The sequence below is a fragment of the Neophocaena asiaeorientalis genome, unplaced genomic scaffold (genome assembly GCF_003031525.2).
Source record: "Neophocaena asiaeorientalis asiaeorientalis breed wild unplaced genomic scaffold, Neophocaena_asiaeorientalis_V1.1 scaffold83, whole genome shotgun sequence".
Lineage (NCBI taxonomy): Eukaryota > Metazoa > Chordata > Mammalia > Artiodactyla > Phocoenidae > Neophocaena > Neophocaena asiaeorientalis.
This window is the reverse complement of record NW_020172867.1, coordinates 1,984,202-1,992,383: the sequence shown is the minus strand read 5'-3', so window position 1 is coordinate 1,992,383 and position 8,182 is coordinate 1,984,202. Positions and strand designations below refer to the sequence as shown.

At 40.0% G+C, this 8,182-nt stretch overlaps 1 non-coding gene across 1 annotated transcript; it reads right to left on the bottom strand.

The window, feature by feature from the left end:
- Positions 1–2,776: 2,776 nt before the first annotated feature.
- Positions 2,777–2,902, bottom strand: LOC112397745 (U6atac minor spliceosomal RNA). The gene has a single exon (XR_003002870.1). It is a non-coding gene; the product is annotated as a U6atac minor spliceosomal RNA (small nuclear RNA).
- Positions 2,903–8,182: the final 5,280 nt, after the last annotated feature.

The window sequence follows — 8,182 nt, the reverse complement described above, 5'->3', positions numbered from 1 at the left end:
ACAAAAAGGGGAGGCCCCGGGTCCGCAAAAAAAAAAAAAAAAAAAAAATATATATATATATATATCAGTGTGTACATGTCAATCCCAAACTCCCTAACTATCCTACCCCTCACCCATCCCCCCGTAACCATAAGTTCATTCTCTACGTCTGTGAGTCTGTTTCTGTTTTGTAAATAAGTTCATTTGTTTCATTTTTTTTTAGATTCTGCACATAAGTGTTATTTCTCTCTCTCTGTCTGACTTCACTCAGTATGACAATCTCTAGATCCATCCATGTTGCTGCAAATGGCATTATTTTATTCTTTTTAATGGATGAGTAATATTCCATTGTATATATGTACCACATCTTCTTTATCCATTCTTCTGTCGTTGGACATTTAGGTTGCTTCCATGACCTAAACAGACATTTCTCCAAAGAAGACATACAGACGGCCAAGAGGCACATGAAAAGATGTTCAACATCGCTAATTATTAGAGAAATGCAAATCAAAACTACAGTGAGATATCACCTCACAACTGTCAGAATGGCTATCATCAAAAAATCCACAAACAATAAATGCTGTAGAGGGTGTGGAGAGAAGGGAACCCTCCTGTATTGTTGGTGGGAATGTAAATTGGTGCAACCACTATGGAAAACAGTATGGAGGTTCCTTAAGAAACTAAAAATAGAGCTACCATATGATACTGCAATCCCACTCCTGGGCATATACCCGGAGAAAAACATGGTCCGAAAGGATACATGCACCCCAGTGTTCATTGCGGTGCTGTTTACAATAGCCAAGACATGGAAGCAGCATTCTTTCTTTAATACTCTTTTCCATTATGCTTTATCCCAGGAGACTGGATACAGTTCCTTGTGCTATATAGTAAGACCTTGTTGTTTATCTATTCTAAATGTAATAGTTTGCATCTACTAACCCCAAACTCCCAGTCCATCCCTCTCCCTCCCCCTTGGCAACCACAAGTCTGTTCTCTATGTCTGTGAGTCTGTTTCTGTTTTGTAGATAAGTTCATTTGTGCCATATTTTAGATTCCACATATAAGTGATATCATATGGTATTTGTCTTTCTCCTTCTGACTTACTTCACTTAATATGATAATCTGTAGTTGCATCCATGTTGCTGCAAATGGCATTATTTCATTCTCTCTTATGGCTGAGTAGTAAGCCATTGTATATATGTACCACGTCTTCTTTATCCATTCATCTGTCGATGGACATTTAGGTTGTTTCCATGTCTTGGCTATTGTGAATAGTGCTGTTATGAACACTGGGGTGCATGTATCTTTTTGAATTATAGTTTTGTGCAGGTATATGTCCAGAAATGGGATTGTTGGATAATATGGTACCTCTATTTTTAGTTTTCTGAGGAAGCTCCATACTGTTTTCCATAGGGGCTGTACCAACTTACATTCCCACCAACAGTGTAGGAGGATTCCTTTTTCTCCACACCTTCTCTAGCATTTGTTATTTGTAGACTTTTAAATGATGGCCATTCTGACCTGTGTGAAGTGGTACCTCATTGTAGTTTTGAGTTGCATTTCTCTAGTAATTAGTGATGTTGAGCATCTTTTCATGTGTCTACTGGCCATCTGTATGTCTGCTTTGGAGAAATGTCTATTAAGGTCTTCTGCCCATTTTTTTTGATTGGATTTGTTTTTGTTGTTATTGTTGAGCTGCGTGAGCTGTTTGTTTATTTTGGAGATTAAGTCCTTGTTGGACACATCATTTACAAATATTTTCTCCCATTCCGTAGGTTGTCTTTTTGGTTGTTTTATGGTTTCCTTTGCTGTGCAAAAGCTTGTAAGTTTGATTAGGTCCCATTTGTTTATTTCTGTTTTTATTTCTATTGCCTTGGGAGACTGACCTAAGAAAACATTGGTACAATTTATGTCAGAGAATGTTTCACCTATTCTCTCTTCTGGGAGCTTTATAGTGTCAGTTCTTATATCTAAGCCTTTAAGCCTTTTGAGTTTATTTTTGTGCAAGGTGTGAGGGTGTGTTCTAACTTCATTGATTTACATGCAGCTGTCCAACTTTCCCAGCACCACCTGCTGAAGAGACTTTTTTCCCATTTTATATTCTTGCCTCCTTTTTCAAAGAATAATTGACTGGAGGTGTGTGGGTTTGTTTCTGGGCTCTCTGTTCTGTTCCACTTATCTGTATGTCTGTTTTTGTACCAATACCACACTGTTTTGATTACTGTAGCTTTGTAGTATTGTCTGAAGTCTGGGAGATTTATGCCTCCTGCTTCCCCCCCCCCCTTGGGATTGCTTTGGCAATTCTGGGTTTTTTATGGTTCTATATAAATTTTAGGATTATTTGTTCTAGTTCTGTGAAAAATGTCATGGATAATTTGATAGGGGTGGTATTAAATCTGTAGATTGCTTTGGGCAGTATTGCCATTTTAACAATGTTAACTTTTCCAACCCAAGAACATGCGATATCTTTCCATTTCTTTAAATCCTCTTTAATTTATTAATGTTTTTATAGTTCTCAGCAAATAAGTCTTTCACCTCCTTGGAAAGGTTTATTCCTAGGTATTTTATTTTCTTAGTGCAATTTTAAAAGGTATTTTTTTACATTCTTTTTCTGATATTTCATTGTTAGTGTAAATAAATGCACTGATTTCTGAATGTTAATCTTGTATCCTGCTACTTTGCTGAATTCATTTATTAGATCTAGTAGTTTTTGTGTGAAGTCCTTAGGGTTTTCTATATATAGTATCATGTCATCTGCGAATAGTGACAATTTTACCTCTTCCCTTCCAATTTGGAAAAAAAACAATGGTTAGATGCCACTAAGTAGGTGGAAATGCCTTAACCATATGTATGTTGTCAGGCCCAAGGGCCTCTTCCATTGTTGTCAAGGGGAGTGCTAACCTTGTCTCCTTTTATACAACACTGGAATAGAGAATTTTTTGATGAAATGTTTAGCTGACAGCAATTGACTGAGGTATAATTCCTGAACAGCGCAACTAACCTTCTGGAATGAGATTTAAGGTAACAGCATACACTTTCTTCTGATGGACTGTATTTTAAAACCAATGTGATATTGCCCTTACTTTGGGAAATATTTCCAAAAAGCTATGAAATAGATCTTCAAAAATTTTACACATATGCAAACACAAATATTGTTCCAAAATTGTGTGTATGTCTGTGTGTCCATGTAGGCACAAAGGATTCACACTTTAAGTCAGACTGTCTTGGGTATCTTGCTAAAACTCTTTCCCACTAGTTCTTAGAAAATTTTAATATGATAGCACCAGGGAGCCTGAGGCAGCATGACTTATGGTGGTGAGGCAGAGTAATGTTTTGAGATACTCGCCTGAATTGTTTGCTGAATATTTTTTTCCTCTCCTGAATTTTAATTAGGTAGGTCTTGTTTTATTATCCAGTCTGCCATTCTGTGTCTTTTGATTGGAGCATTATTCCATTGACATTTAAAGTAATTATGATAAGTATGTATTTACTGCCATTTTAAACCTTGTTTTCCATTTGATTTTGTATTTCTTCTTTGTTCCTTTTTTTTGTTTTTTGCTTTTCCATTTTGTAGGTTGATGGGGTTTTTTTAAAATTGTGCTTGAGTTTCTTTCTTTTTGGTTTTTGTGAATCTTTTATATATTTTTGATTTGTGATTAGCCTGGTTTTCAAGTATGTTAACCCATAACTATATCTACTTGCTTTAGACTGATAGTCATATAAGTTCAAACACATTCTTTTTTTTTTGGCTGTGTTGGGTCTTCATTGCTGTGCGTGGGCTTTCTCTAGTTGTGGTGAGTGGAGGCTACTCATCGTACTGGTGCGTGGGCTTCTCATTTCAGTGGCTTCTCTTGTTGTGGAGCACAGGCTTTAGGTGTGTGAGCTACAGTAGTTGTAGCATCCTGGCTCAGTAGTTGCGGCACACAGGCCCTAGAACACGCGGGCTTCAGTAGTTGCAGCATGTGGGCTCAGTAGTTGCGACATGCAGGCCCTAGAGTGCTCAGGCTTCAGTAGTTGTGGTGCACAGGTTTAGTTGCTCCGTGGCATGTGAGATCTTCCCGGACCAGGGATCGAACCCGTGTCCCCTGCATTGGCAGGTGAATTCTTAACCACTGCACCACCAGGGAAGTTCCCAACACATTCTAAAAGATCTACATTTTCTTATTCCCCTCACCTATGTTTTGTGATCTTGATGTCCTATTTTACATCTTCATGTTTATACTTTTGCTGTTCGTTGTAGTTATAATGCTTTCAGAATTTTTTTTTGATTTTTTTTAAAGTCTATGTACTAGCTTGTTTAAGTGATCTTCAATCCTTTTAAATATTTGCCTTTTGTATTGTGATTTTCCCTTTCCTATAGAATCTTGCTTCTTTTCTATTTAGAGAAGAACTTTCACTATTTCTTTGAGTTTTAGTATTGCTGTATTCTTTTAGTTTTTGCTTCTCTGAGGAATTCTTTATCTCTCCTATTCTAAGTGATAGTCTTGCTGGGTAGAGTATCCTTGGTTTCAGGTTTTTCCCTTTCAGCACTTTGAATATATTTTGCTCCTCCCTTCTGGCCTGAAAAAGGTTCTGTAGAGAAATCAGCTGATAGCCTTATGGGGGTTCCCTTGTAACTGACTCTTTGTTTTTCTCTTGCTGCCTTTAGAATCCTCTCTTTATCTTTAATTTTTGCCATTTTAATTATGATACATCTTGGTGTGGGTCTCTTTGGGCTCCTTTTATTTGGGAGCCTCTGTGCTTCCTGTACTTGGATATCTGTCTCCTTTTTTAGATCAGGGAGGTTTTCAGCCATAATTTCTTCAAATACACCTTTGATTCCTTTTCTCTTTCTTCTTCTGGAGCCCGTATTGTGCATAGGTTGGCATGCTTTATGTTATCCCATAGATCTCATATGTTGCTTTCTTTTCTTTCTTTTCACTTGTCTTTCTGTCTACTGTTCTGATGGGGTGATTTCCATTATTCTATCTTCCAGATCACTTATTTGTTCTGCATTATTTAGGCTGTTATTCATTGCCTTTAGCTCAGTTTTTATCTCAGAAATTGAGTTGTCTAATTTTGAATGGTTCCTCTTTATAGGTTCTAGTTCCTGTTACAGTGAGCTGCATTTCTTTTGACAGTCTCCGTTAATTCCTTTAGCATTTTTACTACCTCTTTTTTGAACTCAGGGTCTGGTAGACTAGAGAGATCTGTTTCATTGTTCTTTCAAGGGATTTCTCTTGTTCTTTTTTTTTTTTTAATTTTATTTTATTTATTTATGGCTGTGTTGGGTCTTCGTTCTTGTGCGAGGTCTTTCTCTAGTTGCGGCGAGCGGGAGCCACTCTTCATCGCGGTGCGCGGGCCTCTCACTATCGCGGCCTTGTTCTTTTAGTTGGGAGTAATTCCTCTGTTTCATTTTACTTAAATTTCTCTGACTCTATGAATTTAGGAGGAACAGTTACCTACAGTGGTCTTGAAGGGCTGTTTTCATGTGGGAACATCCCTGTGTGAACTGTGTGAGTCCAGTATTTTTTGTGCAAGGGCTATTTTTGGTATAGATGCCTGCCACCGTTTTCCTCAGTGTGTGTCTGTTGTCCCCTTGATAGGGGTGTGTTTGGTGTTGTGGTGACTGGAGTCTGCACTGGATGTTGTGCAGGGCCTCCTCTTTGCTCTGTGGGGCAGGCTCTGCTCCCCAGTTCTTGGAGTAGAAACCCCTGGATCCAGTTTGGGGTGAGGTGTACTGTGGTGTGAGATAGACAGGACTGGAGTGCTCCTGCTGGGAAAGGAGCCACTATGTGTTTCTCCCCAGGGGCTGTCACTGGGACATGCAACTCTGTGACACCTCCTGCCACCTGGTTTGCGCACTCACAGTCTGCTGCTGCTAGTGTAGCCCCTGGACCTATCCCCACTGTGGGAGCATTGACAATCAGCTCAGACATCAACCCTGCCTCCCATGAGGGCGAGCTCCCGAAGTCCGCTGAAGCCAAAGCTGCACCGCACCACGAGTATGCTGATAATGAGGTTCCTGTGGCGGACTCAGGTCCATCCTGCACACACCCACTCTGTTGGCCTGGACCACACTCCAGGCCTTTCGGCTGTCTTCATGCAGCCAAACTGAGTCCTCTCCCTGGATCTGTCTGTTGAAGCCTGAGTTTCAGCACCCAGCCACTGCAAAGGAGGTTCCCAGGGTGAGGGAAACTTTCCTTTTTCACAGTGCCTTCCCAGGGGTGCACGTCCTGTCCAAATTCCTTTTTTTTTTCCTTTTTGCCCTACCTGGTTACGTGGGGATCTTTCTTATAGTTTTAGTTGTATAAGAGATCTCCTGCCAGCTTTCAGTTGGTATTCTGTGAGAATTTTTCCACATGTACATGTATTTTTGATGTGTTTGTGCGGGGAGGTGAGCTACACGTCCTTCTGCCCTGCCATCTTGATCTCCTCCCCCTCTGAAGAATTTTTAACATTAGACTAGATATGACCTTCAACTTTGGTAAATGTCAGGGCCCTGGTGACTCTTCATTATTATAACTGGATATCCTAGAATATGGTTTTGTTTTTTTTAAAGATTATGCTGCTGTAGTCATGATAGCTTGCTAAGGATGGGTGGGGTATTACATTATGTACCAAGGGATAATAATTTTGTTTGACAGGAAGTACATGTTAATAGTTATTAAGAGCTTAGTATGTTATATCCAGCATTATGTTATGTGCTTGACTTGGAGCATTTCATTGAATTCTCCTAATACTAGAGAGATCCCTATCACCCTTCAATGACAGACAAGAAACAGCATAGAAAGCCTAGTTCTTTTACCTACAATCACATGGTTCAAGTGGCAAAGTTGGGTTTAAACTGACGCATGTGACTTGGTGCTTATTCTCTTCCTCAACTCATTTACATTCTCTCTTTCTGCTTCTGTCTCTTTCTGTCTCCATCTCTCATCTCCCTCTCTCTCTCTCTCTCTCTCTCTCTCTCTGTCACACACACACACACACACACACACACAGAATACCTATACCTAGAATAGCTGTGCGTACATACTCTATACACTGATAATGATTAACTACATCAGGTATTTATTTACTGCCACTACTCTGTACCAGGTACTGTTCTAGGTGCTGAGTGAGAAGCAAGAAATATGACAGACAAGGTTTTTGTCACTAGTGGGAAGAGACAGGACTTAGATCCATAAGGTCATTCCAGAAATTGAGTGTTATAAAGAAAATAAAATAGGATGCTGTGATTGAGGATGAACTACTGGGAAGGATTTAATGTGGCGGTTGTGGAAAGCATCTTTGAGAAGATGGCATTTGAGCTCAGACTTGAATGAAGAGAGGGAATCCTCCATGCCAAGATCTGGAGCGAGAGCTTTCCAGCTTGAGCAGAAGCCCTCAAGTGAGAGCAAGTAGGGTGTGTTCAAGGGACAGAAAGAAGGTCAGTGAATCTGGAGCATAATCAGTAGGAGGAAAGTTGGGTGGAAATGAAATCACAGGGGTAGGTGGAGCTAGACCTTTGAGGGCCTGTGGCTCATGGTGGAAGAGGAGGAGAAGAAAGAAGAGGAAGAGGGTGAGGGTGCTATGTATGCTCTGGCCTCCTAAGGACAGGTGTTGGCCAGAGGTTCTTACGTATTTACCTCATTTAATCCTCCCAACAATCCTGGGATGTAGGAACTGTCATCTATACTCCTCAGAGATCAACTGTGAAACTTGAGCCCTAAGTATCTGTCACTTCCTTCAGTGTTTCAGAGGTTACTGCAGAATCCTGCAAATCCAGCTGAATTCACTTACAATATGAAACACCTACTGGATGCTTGTGATTGATTTCACTGTTAAATTCACATTCTTATATTTCTCTTCAGTGTTGCTTTATTGGTGGTCCTCTGAAAATAATCACTCTTCTTTAACACAAGAACATCTGCTAGAGATCTTTCACTTGCCTATTCTGTCTAGTCAGTTAACATTTATAATCAAAATATTTTCTCCTTGTCCTTAACAACAATATTCTCTTCACAAAGAATCCTTGAAGTTGCCCATGCAATACGTGAGGATGGAAAATCTTATTTTCCTTTTATTCCTTGAACCTCGATTTATCGACCAAATTACTTGCCAGAAATGTTTGTCATATGTGTCCCCTGGGACTTGCAGCAGCAGAGCTGGGCTGCAAAGCCTGGGTCTTTGTTGGTGTGTAGTGGCTCAGGGGCTACAGTTACCCGCCCAGGCTCAGCTCACC